At 40.4% G+C, this 15,190-nt stretch overlaps 1 non-coding gene across 1 annotated transcript; it reads right to left on the bottom strand.

The window, feature by feature from the left end:
• Window positions 1-13,894: 13,894 nt before the first annotated feature.
• trnay-gua (transfer RNA tyrosine (anticodon GUA)) lies at window positions 13,895-13,981 on the bottom strand. Its single transcript is given in 2 exon segments — window positions 13,895-13,930; window positions 13,945-13,981. It is a non-coding gene; the product is annotated as a tRNA-Tyr (tRNA).
• Window positions 13,982-15,190: the final 1,209 nt, after the last annotated feature.

Genomic DNA, 15,190 nt, shown 5'->3' with positions numbered 1-15,190 from the left:
TCTTTCTCTTCAATAACGCGCTTGAGCGGAGCATCGTTAAGAGTATATACGTGGTTGATAGGCTGCTTTTTTCGTGTGATTGTTAATACCTTGCACTTTAAAGTGTTAAACTGGATATTATTGCGTCTCGACCAGTCGTCCAAGTTAGATAGACTGTCTTGTATGACCGCGCAATCTCCAGCAGATTTCACAGCAGCGAAGATTTTTGTGTCATCGGCGTTAAGTGCAGAATGAACGCCGGCCTTTATTACATCTGGTAAGTCATTAATAAATATCACGAAAAGTAAAGGTCCAAGCAGACTCCCTTGGGGCACCCCAGACGTGACGGGAGCCCATTGTGAAAAAGCACCCTGAAGTACGACCCGTTGCACTCGGCCTGTTAGATAGTCCTACAGCCACGATAAAAAACGACCGGAAACCCCGTACGCGCGTAGCTTAGCTAGAAGGATTTTATGGTTCACGCTATCAAATGCTTTTGCAAAGTCAAGATAAAGTACATCCGTTTGGATGTTCTTGTCTAAATTCATGTCAACCCTACTTCACAATCATTTAAATAGGTTTATATGTGTAATATGAACTGTGTTTTCTTTCTGCACTGCAGAATCCCAAAGTCATCAGATATAAATGTTTATATGACTACCATTTTTATTTTTCATGGATTATATATAAATGAGCTTTAGGAAGGTGCTGCAACTTTACAATACCCACAAGCAGATTCCTGTAAGCTATATAATAATGAGATGAGATCATCTTCACTCTATGTTTATGGTTCACTAGAGTGATATCTACACAGTCACCAAATAACAGTCCAATAAATATATGTTATTTACCAGCTGGGAGGTCCGTATCGTGAAATACCGTGACCAAGGTCTTATTCAAGGCCGAGGTCACAGTATTTCACCATACGGACCGACCTTAAGCTGCTAAATAATATATTTATTTTTTTCTTTACCAAATTCTAACAGAAAACGAGAGCGCCCGAAAGGGAAAACCAAGCCGAGGCGAGCCACCATTTTGAATCCTCATTCACGGCTGTAATGCAAATTGCTTCCTGCTCGGTATACAAGTGCACTTCCATGGCAGGAAAAAAACTACATTTTGCCGCCTATCTAGTCCCCTATGTAAAACCCCGATTCCAAAAAAGTTGGGACAAAGTACAAATTGTAAATAAAAACGGAATGCAATGATGTGGAAGTTTCAAAATTCTATATTTTATTCAGAATAGAACATTGATGACATATCAAATGTTTAAACTGAGAAAATGTATCTTTTAATGAGAAAAATTAGGTGATTTTAAATTTCATGACAACACATCTCAAAAAAGTTGGGACAAGGCCATGTTTACCACTGTGAGACATCCCCTTTTCTCTTTACAACAGTCTGTAAACGTCTGGGGACTGAGGAGACAAGTTGCTCAAGTTTAGGGATAGGAATATTAACCCATTCTTGTCTAATGTAGGATTCTAGCTGCTCAACTGTCTTAGGTCTTTTTTGTTGTATCTTCCGTTTTATGATCCACCAAATGTTTTCTATGGGTGAAAGATCTGGACCGCAGGCTGGCCAGTTCAGTACCCGGACCCTTCTTCTACGCAGCCATGATGCTGTAATTGATGCAGTATATGGTTTGGCATTGTCATGTTGGAAAATGCAAGGTCTTCCCTGAAAGAGACGTCGTCTGGATGGGAGCATATGTTGCTCTAGAACCTGGATATACCTTTCAGCATTGATGGTGTCTTTCCAGATGTGTAAGCTGCCCATGCCACACGCACTAATGCAACCCCATACCATCAGAGATGCAGGCTTCTGAACTGAGCGCTGATAACAACTTGGGTCGTCCTTCTCCTCTTTAGTCCGAATGACATGGCGTCCCTGATTTCCATAAAGAACTTCAAATTTTGATTCGTCTGACCACAGAACAGTTTTCCACTTTGCCACAGTCCATTTTAAATGAGCCTTGGCCCAGAGAAGACATCTGCGCTTCTGGATCATGTACGGCTTCTTCTTTGAACTATAGAGTTTTAGCTGGCAATGGCGGATGGCACGTTGAATTGTGTTCACAGATAATGTTCTCTGGAAATATTCCTGAGCCCATTTTGTGATTTCCAATACAGAAGCATGCCTGTATGTGATGCAGTACCATGTAAGGGCGCAAAGATCACAGGCACCCAGTATGGTTTTCCGGCCTTGACCCTTACGCACAGAGATTCTTCCAGATTCTCTGAATCTTTTGATGATGATATGCACTGTAGATGATGATATGTTCAAACTCTTTGCAATTTTACACTGTCAAACTCCTTTCTGATATTGCTCCACTATTTGTCGGCACAGAATTAGGGGGATTGGTGATCCTCTTCCCATCTTTACTTCCGAGAGCCGTTGCCACTCCAAGATGCTCTTTTTATACCCAGTCATGTTAATGACCTATTGCCAATTGACCTAATGAGTTGCAATTTGGTCCTCCAGCTGTTCCTTTTTTGTACCTTTAACTTTTCCAGCCTCTTATTGCCCCTGTCCCAACTTTTTTGAGATGTGTTGCTGTCATGAAATTTCAAATGAGCCAATATTTGGCATGAAATTTCAAAATATCTCACTTTCGACATTTGATATGTTGTCTATGTTCTATTGTGAATACAATATCAGTTTTTGAGATTTGTAAATTATTGCATTCCGTTTTTATTTACAATTTGTACTTTGTCCCAACTTTTTTGGAATCGGGGTTGTATACAAAATTGAGTCATTCAGGATTCAGCCATGTTTTTGCTTGGCATTAGCAAATTACAGGTTTTTAGCTTTCTCCTGAAATGTTTTCTTTTATTTCTTCTTCCTCAGAGTAGTAAAACTCGCTTTTGCTGTGAACACTGTCGTTATCACTATCCATGCTGTAAAATTAATGCTATTTTGAATTCTCATTCATGGCTGTAATGCAAATTGCTTCCTCCTCAGTATACAAGTGCACTTCCATGGCAGGAAAAATACATTTTGCCGCCTATGTAGTTCCCTATTTATACAAATAGGAGTTATTCAGGATTCAGCCATGTTTTTGCCTGGCATTAGCAAATTACAGGTTTTTATCTTTCTCCTGAAATGTTTTCTTTTATTTCTTCTTCCTCAGGGTAGTAAAACTCGCTTTTGCTGTGAACACCGTCGTTATCACTATCCATGCTGTAAAATTAATTCTCTTCTCCTGAGAAATGCTGGAAAAATGTATAAGATTTTTGATAATCTTTTAAATAAATCTTATAAAAAAAAGATAAATGTTGACAAAAAATGCAACTATGTTTGTTGTTGTTGTGAATGAGCGAGTCGCCAGAGGTCCGTAACTGGGGTCCGTAACTGAGGTCCATACCGTAGGATACGGACCCGCTCGCCAGCCAATCAGAGTGCAGGATTTGGACCGCGAAAAAAATATGTATTATTTAATATATACATAACCAAGGTACTATTATATTACTCTTAAATATATGATTAATAACTGAAACACAGACTATAATATATGTACAGTGGTGCTTGAAAGTTTGTGAACACTTTAGAATTTTCTATATTTCTGCATAAATAGATTTTCACACAAGTCCTAAAAGTAGATAAAGAGAACCCAGTTAAATAAATGAGACAAAAATATTATAGTCATTTATTTCTTGAGGAAAATGATCCAATATTACATATCTGTGAGTGGCAAAAGTATGTGAACCTCTAGGATTAGCAGTTAATTTGAAGGTGAAATTAGAGTCAGGTGTTTTCAATCAATGGGACAACAATCAGGTGTGAGTGGGCACCCTGTTTTATTTAAAGAACAGGGATCTATCAAAGTCTGATCTTCACAACACATGTTTGTGGAAGTGTATCATGGCACAAACAAAGATTTCTGAGAACTTCAGAAAAAGCGTTGTTGATGCTCATAAGGCTGGAAAAGGTTACAAAATCATATCTAAAGAGTTTGGACTCCACCAATCCACAGTCAGACACAGGGGCGTTAGAAGCATTTTTAATGAAGGGACACACTGGTGGGGGGTCTGGGGGTCCTCCCCCAGAAAATATTTTATTAATTAGATGCCATTTCCTGCATTCTGGTGTATTTTTAACAGGTTGTTAAACACCTAATTTTACCTACAAAAGTCACTTAATTCAATGACTATTTTAGAGACTCAACAATAAGTCCTCATTCAACTATCCATATATTAATCAGCCTGTTTTTAAACCTACTGCTATGCCTAAGATAAGGGCAATTCCATGTAAATGTCAACCTCACCATGCAAAATTAAAGCAACATGTAATACATCAAAACCACTCCCAGAGATATCACCTAGGCCTGTATTTTACAGATGTGAATAAGTTGAACCAATTTGTAACCAACCTAATATGTCACTGTCAGTCTTTCTTTCTTATAATGTAAAACCCAAGCTAAAATCAACTTTGATCATGTACAATTCTATATTATTGCCACAAGCCACAGAAATGTATGCTAAAATCCACAAAACAGCAAAACAATAGCCATCCTAAATATTATTTAAGAACTTTGATAGTTTTAGCTGATATTTAGAGAGTTTTTCAAAGGGTTATGGTGGTTAAATTGCTGATTTTCTAAACATATGCCATATCTATTTCAGACGCGTCACATCCATAATGGAATTTCGTCACATCCATAACGCTGACTTTTCCTTCCGAAACTCTGCATGAAATACAAAATATTTTAAACAAAGATTTTTTTAATATTCACCTTGGACCCCTCTATCAAATGGATATCTCCATTTCGACATTAGGTTTACGATTTCACAGAGTTTGATAAAAATGTACAGTCACCCAAGAAAAGTGATACTTTTTCTGTCACATCCATAACGCATCTTTTATTGGCATTTTCTGGCATGCCCTAGATGTACTATGGGAATTGTTCTTGTTCTATCACTTCTCCAGTATGGTACAGCCTTAAAATATGCAACACCTGTTTAAATACTGGGAGACAATAAAACATGCACTGGGTCATTTGTTGCCATTTTGAGTTCAAGTGTCACGTCCATAACGCTGGAATTGCTCATAACGAGATGAATGTGACACAATTTATCACCAACAATGATTTTATGGGTGCATTTTACTTTTTACTTTGTGTTTCCTTTTTTTATTTAGTTTTAGATGTAACACAACATGCCACTGTGCCAAGCAATAGTGACACTCAACTGTATGTTTAAAAATAAGAATATTCATAATTTCACACGGGGTGGCACGGTGGTGTAGTGGTTAGCGCTGTCACCTCACAGCAAGAAGGTCCTGGGTTCGAGCCCCGGGGCCGGCGAGGGCCTTTCTGTGTGGAGTCTGCATGTTCTCCCCGTGTCTGCGTGGGTTTCCTCCGGGTGCTCCGGTTTCCCCCACAGTCCAAAGACATGCAGGTTAGGTTAACTGGTGACTCTAAATTGACCGTAGGTGTGAATGTGAGTGTGAATGGTCGTCTGTGTCTATGTGTCAGCCCTGTGATGACCTGGCGACTTGTCCAGGGTGTACCCCGCCTTTCGCCCATAGTCAGCTGGGATAGGCTCCAGCTTGCCTGCGACCCTGTAGAAGGATAAAGCGGCTAGAGATAATGAGATGAGATAATTTCACACAATGAACAGGCATGACATGGCATCATGCAAACTTCATAACACAAAATCACAGTGTCAAGCAACGGTGACACATAAAAAATAACTTCACACAATGAACAGGTGCAATTTTGTTAACCACCAACAGTGACTTTAGTGGGTGCATTTTACTTTTTTCCGATTTAGTGATACTCATAACAAAAATGACACGGCATCATGCAGTCTTCATAACACAAAATTACACTGTGTCAAGCAATGACACATAAAAGAGAACTTCACACAATGAGCAAGTGCAGTTTTGTCAATAAGGTAGGCCTACTGGGTTTGAGTTAAATGATAGCTAACATTAAGCTAGCTGATACATCTCCTAACATTGACTAGCCAGCTAACTGCACTAACATTTCCATTGGGACCAAAAAACCCCTGTCCTGTGGGGAAATTTTGACTTACTTTCCGCTTCTTTGTAAAGAATTTCCTTCATGTCACCCTCACAGTTCCCCCCCCAACACACACACACACACACACACACACATACTCTCAACATTCATTCGCATACTGAACTCAGGGACTGCACATTTCACTTTACCTCGCTCATTTGCACTATTCCGCACTACCTCACCTTAACAGCTATTAGTTTATTGTTTATACTGTTTATTTCATGTTTACCTCTTATACCTCAAGTGCCCTTAACTGTTTATTTTATGTCCTTTTGCTCCAATTTATGTGTGTATATGTGTGCCTATAAAAAAAAAAAAATCCTTCTCACCCCCGGCTTTGGGGGGGGGTGGTATCCATGTCATCCTCAAGCTCGGGTCCTCTACCAGAGGCCTGGGAGTTTGAGGGTTCTGCGCAGTATCTTCGATGTTCCTAGGACTGCGCTCTTCTGGACTGAGGCTTCAGATGTTGTTCCTGGGATTTGCTGGAGCCACTCTCCCAGTTTGGGGGTTACTGCCCCAAGTGCCCCCACTACCACGGGGACCACGCAACCCTTGACCTTCCACATCCGTTCCAGCTGTTCTTTCAACCCTTGATACTTCTCAAGTTTCTCATGTTCCTTCTTCCTGATGTTGGCGTCAGCTGGGATCGCCACATCTATCACCACCACCCTCTTCTGCTCTTTGTCCACCACCACTATGTCCGGTTGGTTAGCCAGGATCTGTTTGTCAGTCTGGAAGCTGAAGTCCCACAGAACCTTGGCCCTGTTGTTCTCAGCCACCTTCTGTGGTATGGCCCATTGGGACTTGGGTACTTCTATTCCATACTGGTTGCAGATGTTCCTGTATACTATCCCAGCCACTTGGTTGTGCCTCTCCATGTACGCTGATCCAGCTAGCATCTTACACCCTGCTACTATGTGCTGGACTGTTTCAGGGGCTTCTTTGCACAGTCTGCATCTTGGGTCTGATCTACTCTGGTAGATCCTGGCCTCTATGGCTCTTGTGCTTATGGCCTGTTCTTGTGCTGCCATGATTAGTGCCTCTGTGCTGTCTGCCAGTCCTGCATTATCCAGCCACTGGTAGGATTTCTTGATATCAGCCACTTCCTCTATCTGACGGTGGTACATGCCATGTAGGGGTTTGTCCCTCCAGGTTGTCTGTTCCTCCTCCTCCTCTGCACTCTATCCCATATATATATATATATATATATATATATATATATATATATATATATATATATATATATACAGTTAGGTCCATAAATATTTGGACAGAGACAACATTTTTCTAATTTTGGTATTTTGGTTCTGTACATTACCACAATGAATTTTGAACAAAACAATTCAGATGCAGTTGAAGTTCAGACTTTTAGCTTTAATTCAGTGGGTTGAACAAAATGATTGCATAAAAATGTGAGGAACTAAAGCATTTTTTAAACACAATCCCTTCATTTCAGGAGCTCAAAAGTAATTGGACAAATTAAATAATTGTAAATAAAATGTTCATTTCTAATACTTGGTTGAAAACCCTTTGTTGGCAATGACTGCCTGAAGTCTTGAACTCATGGACATCACCAGACGCTGTGTTTCCTCCTTTTTAATGCTCTGCCAGGCCTTTACTGCAGCGGTTTTCAGTTGCTGTTTGTTTGTGGGCCTTTCTGTCTGAAGTTTAGTCTTTAACAAGTGAAATGCATGCTCAATTGGGTTGAGATCAGGTGACTGACTTGGCCATTCAAGAATATTCCACTTCTTTGCTTTAATAAACTCCTGGGTTGCTTTGGCTTTATGTTCTGGGTCATTGTCCATCTGTATTATGAAACGCCGACCAATCAGTTTGGCTGCATTTGGCTGGATTTGAGCACACAGTATGTCTCTGAATACCTCAGAATTCATCCGGCTGCTTCTGTCCTGTGTCACATCATCAATAAACACTAGTGACCCAGTGACACTGGCAGCCATGCATGCCCAAGCCACCACACTGCCTCCGCTGTGTTTTACAGATGATGTGGTATGCTTTGGATCATGAGCTGTACCACGCCTTCGCCATACTTTTTTCTTTCCATCATTCTGGTAGAGGTTGATCTTGGTTTCATCTGTCCAAAGAATGTTCTTCCAGAACTGTGCTGGCTTTTTTAGATGTTTTTTTAGCAAAGTCCAATCTAGCCTTTTTATTCTTGAGGCTTATGAGTGGCTTGCACCGTGCAGTGAACCCTCTGTATTTACTTTCATGCAGTCTTCTCTTTATGGTAGATTTGGATATTGATACGCCTACCTCCTGGAGAGTGTTGTTCACTGGGTTGGCTGTTGTGAAGGGGTTTCTCTTCACCGTGGAAATTATTCTGCGATCGTCCACCACTGTTGACTTCTGTTGGTGTCCAGGTCTTTTTGCATTGATGAGTTCACCAGTGCTTTCTTTCTTTCTCAGGATGTACCAAACTGTAGATTTTGCCACTCCTAATATTGTAGCAATTTCTCAGATGTTTTTTTTTTCTGTTTTCGCAGCTTAAGGATGGCTTGTTTCACCTGCATGGACAGCTCCTTTGACCGCATGTTTTCTTCACAGCAAAATCTTCCAAATGCCAGCACCACACCTCAAATCAACTCCAGGCCTTTTATCTGCTTAATTGAGAATGACATAATGAAGGAATTGCCCACATCTGCCCATGAAATATCCTTTGAGTCAATTGTCCAATTACTTTTGGTCCCTTTAAAACAGGGTGGCACATGTCGAGGAGCTGAAACTCCTAAACCCTTCATCCAATTTTAATGTGGATACCCTCAAATGAAAGCTGAAAGTCTGGACTTCATGTCCATGTCCATTATATAACTATAACTTGAATATGTTTCAGTAAACAGGTAAAAAAAAAAAAAATTGTGTCAGTGTCCAAATATATATGGACCTAACTGTGTATATATAAAACCCCGATTCCAAAAAAGTTGGGACAAAGTACAAATTGTAAATAAAAACAGAATGCAATAATTTACAAATCTCAAAAACTGATACTGTATTCACAATAGAACATAGACAACATATCAAATGTCAAAAGTGAGACATTTTGAAATTTCATGCCAAATATTGGCTCATTTGAAATTTTATGACAGCAACACATCTCAAAAAAGTTGGGAAAGGGGCAATAAGAGGCTGGAAAAGTTAAAGGTACAAAAAAGGAACAGCTGGAGGACCAAATTGCAACTCATTAGGTCAATTGGCAATAGGCAGGGGTGATAGCGTTCCGGCGCGCCGTGGCTGGGGGAAAAAAAAAAAATCTAGTTCGCCCAGTGTCCTGTGTCATTCTGAGATGCACAGATAGACAGTAAAGGGAATTCGGAATTCCCTTTACTGTCTATCTGCGCATCTCAGAATGACACAGGACAATGGGCGAACTAGATTTTTTTTTTTTTCCCCAGCCACAGTACGCCGGAAATCCGGCGCGGCACCGGAACGCTATCACCCCTGAATAGGTCATTAACATGACTGGGTATAAAAAGAGCATCTCGGAGTGGGAGCGGCTCTCAGAAGTAAAGATGGGAAGAGGATCACCAATCCCCCTAATTTTGCACCAACAAAAAGTGGAGCAATATCAGAAAAGAGTTTGAACATATCATTATCTACGGTGCATAATATCATCAAAAGATTCAGAGAATCTGGAAGAATCTCTGTGTGTAAGGGTCAAGGCCGTAAAACCATACTGGGTGCCCGTGATCTTCAGGCCCTTAGACAGCACTGCATCATATACGGGCATGCTTCTGTATTGGAAATCACAAAATGGGCCCAGGAATATTTCCAGGGAACATTATCTGTGAACACAATTCACCGTGCCATCCGCCATTGCCAGCTAAAACTCTATAGTTCAAAGAAGAAGCTGTATCTAAACATGATCCAGAAGCGCAGACGTCTTCTCTGGGCCAAGGCTCATTTAAAATGGACTGTGGCAAAGAGGAAAACTGTTCTGTGGTCAGACGAATCAAAATTTGAAGTTCTTTATGGAAATCTGGGACGCCGTGTCATTCGAACTAAAGAGGAGAAGGACAACCCGAGTTGTTATCAGTGCTCAGTTCAGAACCCTGCATCTCTGATGGCATGGGGTTGCATTAGTGCGTGTGGCATGGGCAGCTTACACATCTGGAAAGACACCATCAATGCTGAAAGGTATATCCAGGTTTTAGAGCAACATATGCTCCCATCCAGACGATGTCTCTTTCAGGGAAGACCTTGCATTTTCCAACATGACAATGCCAAACCACATACTGCATCAATTACAGCATCATGGCTGCGTAGAAGGAGGGTCCGGGTACTGAACTGGCCAGCCTGCAGTCCAGATCTTTCACCCATAGAAAACATTTGGCGCATCATAAAACGGAAGATACGACAAAAAAGACCTAAGACAGTTGAGCAACTAGAATCCTACATTATAATAATAATAATAATAATAATAATAATAAGTTAAATTTATATAGCACCTTTCAAGAAACCCAAGGATGCTTTACAATAATAGACAAAGAAAGAAAAATAAAAAAATAAAAAATATATATATAATAAAAAAAATAATAAAAAATGAATAAATAAAAATATAATAAAAAATAAAAAGTAAAAAGTCCACCAAGTAGGGGTCAGGATGTAATTCCCGTGGTGTAGCAGCCACAGTCCCACCAAAAGGCGCACAAAAACAAGTCCCACATCTCCAGCACCGCCGCCGCGACGCCGTCAACAGCATCGCTCGAACACCACGCCATGGACCCACAAAGCGAGCAGAGAAGCTCCGCCACACAGAGCGCTGATGTGTCCCAAACCGCCTGCACAGCCGCCGTGACACCACCAAGCAACATCGCTCGGAACATCACGCCAAGCGTTAAAGCGCAGAGCGCTGGACAACCATGATGTAAATTGAGCAACGAACTCACTGCAGTCCAGAGCTGGGAGCGCAGGCATCGCCCACGGCGAACCAAGGCCTGGAGGGAACCGACGCCCAAAACTAGGTCCGGAGCTACACCACCACCGGTGGAGAAAACACTCAAACAAACATCAAACTACACAAACACACAGAAAAAAAAAATAGAAAAAGAAATAAAATAAAACAGAAAAGCTCCAGTATATATATATATATATATATATATATATATATATATATATATATATATATATATATATATATATGTGTGTATATATATATATATATATATATATATATATATATATACACACACACACATTAGACAAGAATGGGTTAACATTCCTATCCCTAAACTTGAGCAACTTGTCTCCTCAGTCCCCAGACGTTTACAGACTGTTGTAAAGAGAAAAGGGGATGTCTCACAGTGGTAAACATGCCGTTGTCCCAACTTTTTTGAGATGTGTTGTTGTCATGAAATTTAAAATCACCTAATTTTTCTTTTTAAATGATACATTTTCTCAGTTTAAACATCTGATATGTCATCTATGTTCTATTCTGAATAAAATATGGAATTTTGAAACTTCCACATCATTGCATTCCGTTTTTATTTACAATTTGTACTTTGTCCCAACTTTTTTGGAATTGGGGTTGTATATTATATGTATATATGTATATATACCTGCGAGTGTTTAGTCTATGTCTCAGTGGCGGCTGGTAGTCTTTCAAACAAGGGAGGCTGGTCGGTTACGATATTTCCAGATTTTAAAAGAAAAAACACATCAATTTTGCCCATACTCTTGCGTCTGATCTGGCTGATTGTTGGCAGAGTCACAAACTGTCAAATAACAGGTTCTTTTGGCCCATTAGCCTACTGTCCAATATACATGATGGTGGTGTTGGGGGGGGGGGGGGGTATATTTTAACATTTTATATTTTAAAATTGTGGCATGTGGCATGTTGTTTAAAAATTGATCATTATTGAAAGCAGCTCTTTGTCAGGAACCTCAGCAGTAACAGCAGAGTGTTCTGGAATAGACACAAGCACTGACCTTGGGGAGCCAAACACAGAGCTGGGTGCCACACATTTCATTCAATGACACTTTCCCTATATTTTACTTATTTTGACTGAGAAATGTTTTATTGACAATTTTGATAACCCTTCACTTTTAATCCAGGTCTGTAGTGTGAAATGTTCTTGGCTGTGTTTTTGTTTAAAAATGTTTTCCAAATTGTAGCTGGATTCATATCCAGAGAAATATATATTCCAATATAATACTCAGCATAAACATTTTAAATAGATTCTATATTTTTGGTCCATCTATGGCATATTACTAAAGTAGCCTATTTACTGTTGTTGATGTGGGTCGCGTATTATTCCCTACCTTTTTCACCAAGTCAATTTGAGGTGTTGGTCTACCCTGCTCTTTAATTTTAATTTTTTCCTCGAAAGGAAGACTGGCAAATGGCTTCGCCAAAATTAAATCAACAATGCTTGGCATCCGTGCGCAGCTTTCTTGCTAGCTGACTAGCGCCCTCAAATTCAAGTTCAGTCACTCAAATAAACAAAATTTCTGGAACTAAGATAGCAAACTTGACAACACTATATTTACACTTTATTTACAATGAAAATATATACAAACTAAAAAAGCTGGTAGAAACCGTATGTAATGAATGAAATCGAAATGTAAGCTGATCTCTTACAATACACCACACCACTTGCGGATCCGCATGGGACTGAACTGAAATTCACCGCTGCCTGTCTATATTTGAAACGAGCTCCTCGCGGAAAGCTCTGCCATGTCCCTCCCACTGTGAGGCTGGGAGTCCGTGGGAGTCCGGTGGGCAGGCGTTTTCGCAGTATTTGTCCAATAATCGTCTTGCATTTTGATATTGAAAAGCGCATAGCTCCCAAATGCCATTAAAGTCCACTGAGGCTGGGCTGCATCGCGCTGTCACGAGGGGGAAAAACTCACGCACACATTAGGCGAACTGGGGAAAGTTATAACGGAATGATTTCGCACTGTAGTTGGGTTGAGCACATATATTTCTATGATTCTGGATCTGAAATAGCAATGTTATGAGGTCGGCTATAACATAAGCCTAGCGCAATTCATCCTACACGATGTTCGTCATTTTTAGAGGAGGCTGAGCCTCCCTCGTTGTCTTAGAGCAATCGCCCATGCTATGTCTATTTTTTTTCTAGAGTGTTTATACTGTTTATATTGTTTATTTCAGTTATTCTATTTTTATTTATTCTATTGCCTGTTTGCACCGTGGGTCAGAGAGGACTGAAATTTCCTCTGTGCTGTATGTCGAGCATGTATAGCATATTTGACAATAAAGTTGACTTGACTTATGTCCATTGTGTCTGGGGAGGGAGCAAATATTGCAAACAATTCATCATCAACCAAGAATACCCCATTAGGCTAAGTGACAATGGAGTTTCATTGTTTAGTTGAACATTAATTTAACGTGGCCTAGGGTCAATTTTGAGGGCATATAACAAAAGAATAAGGTTTTAGCAAAAGCTAGACATTGTGAGGTGGCAATGGGGCTGACGTCACCTCCTCCACTTCCGAGCAGCTGCACCAAAATGTCTCTGCTCGCACTGAGATTCACTTCACTTGTGTGCGGTGAGTTGCTGTAGGTAACGCCCGGAAAACCCGGAGTGGATTTTCAGTGGTATGTGTATTCTCTTATCAATCAAGTGGAATGGATTCTTTCACGAAGCAATAGAAACGGCGCTGAGTGAACTAATATTTTATGTTAAATGGGGGGTCCAAACGAAGAATTATGAAATGTAAAGGGGACAAACGGAGGAAATTCAAGACCATTTTAAAAATGTAATTTCGTCGCGCAGTTTGTAAAACGTAAGCAAAAACGTCACAACTCTTCAACTCGCGGAAGTCAGCCCGTTCAGAAAACTTCCACTTCCAAAGTGTGTTCCTGTTTATATCGTAAACACGTCCCTATTTAAAGGCAACACAAAACATGTAGACTCCTTCGAGCCGGATTCGAACCAGCGACCTAAGGATCTCCGTGCAAACCTCTACAGTCCTCCGCTCTACCAACTGAGCTATCGAAGGGCTATGGTAAGCAGCTCTTGTCATGATATATGAAGACACTTATGAATAATGTCGGTTAGATTAGAAAATTCTCAGGGCGATAAATATGCACGTTTGTTGCAAAATTGTCTATACATCATTGTGTACAAACCCACCATGGGAACTACGATTAAGGTTCACCCAATTAGATGAGCCTTTCAGCAAAGAGCAGCAAACTTTACTGCGCGAAGCATGCCATAAGACATTTGGCTAGTTAAAATATTTCGCCGACTAGTGGTCGAAAGGGGGATTTGAGTTGACTTGAAATCAATAAACTATGAAGTTCACGCCCTCTAGCGGATAAAGTCATACATTAAAACAGATTGAGTGAAAGTAAGCTCCGTCCTCAACTAAAAAGTTAAGTTTTGAACTTTTGACGCGCGTCATCCAATATGGATGACGGAGAACTGTGGCCTTTCTTCTAGGATGATATATCCTAGAAAAGATATATATATATATGGCGGCACGGTGGTGTAGTGGTTAGCGCTGTCGCCTCACAGCAAGAAGGTCCTGGGTTCGAGCCCCGGGGCCGGCGAGGGCCTTTCTGTGTGGAGTTTGCATGTTCTCCCCGTGTCCGCGTGGGTTTCCTCCGGTTTCCCCCACAGTCCAAAGACATGCAGGTTAGGTTAACTGGTGACTCTAAATTGACTGTAGGTGTGAGTGTGAATGGTTGTCTGTGTCTATGTGTCAGCCCTGTGATGACCTGGCGACTTGTCCAGGGTGTACCCCGCCTTTCGCCCATAGTCAGCTGGGATAGGCTCCAGCTTGCCTGCGACCCTGTAGAAGGATAAAGCGGCTAGAGATAATGAGATGAGATATATATATATATATATCCTAGAAGATATATATATACTCTCAGTTCATATCATATTAATTAATCTGAGCTGCAAGTTATATTAGTTTAATAATTATTTTCCGAATCACGAAACATTGATGTTTCGCAATTTCTTCACTTTTATACTTGGCTTTGATTAAATGAGCCAAGAGAAATTACAAACACAAAAAAAGATCTATCACAACACACCACTACGCAATACAATTCTAAATGACTAAAACGGTTCATTAAACATGGAAGGGGCATCAGAAGCATTTTTAATGTGGGGGAGACACACTGGTGGGGGATCTGGGGGTCCTCCCCCAGAACATTTTTTATTAATTAGATGCCATTTCCTGCATTCTGGTGCATTTTTA

This window comes from Neoarius graeffei, chromosome 7 (genome assembly GCF_027579695.1).
Source record: "Neoarius graeffei isolate fNeoGra1 chromosome 7, fNeoGra1.pri, whole genome shotgun sequence".
Lineage (NCBI taxonomy): Eukaryota > Metazoa > Chordata > Actinopteri > Siluriformes > Ariidae > Neoarius > Neoarius graeffei.
The sequence above is the reverse complement of the archived record's forward strand: the minus strand, read 5'-3'. Positions and strand labels throughout refer to the sequence as shown.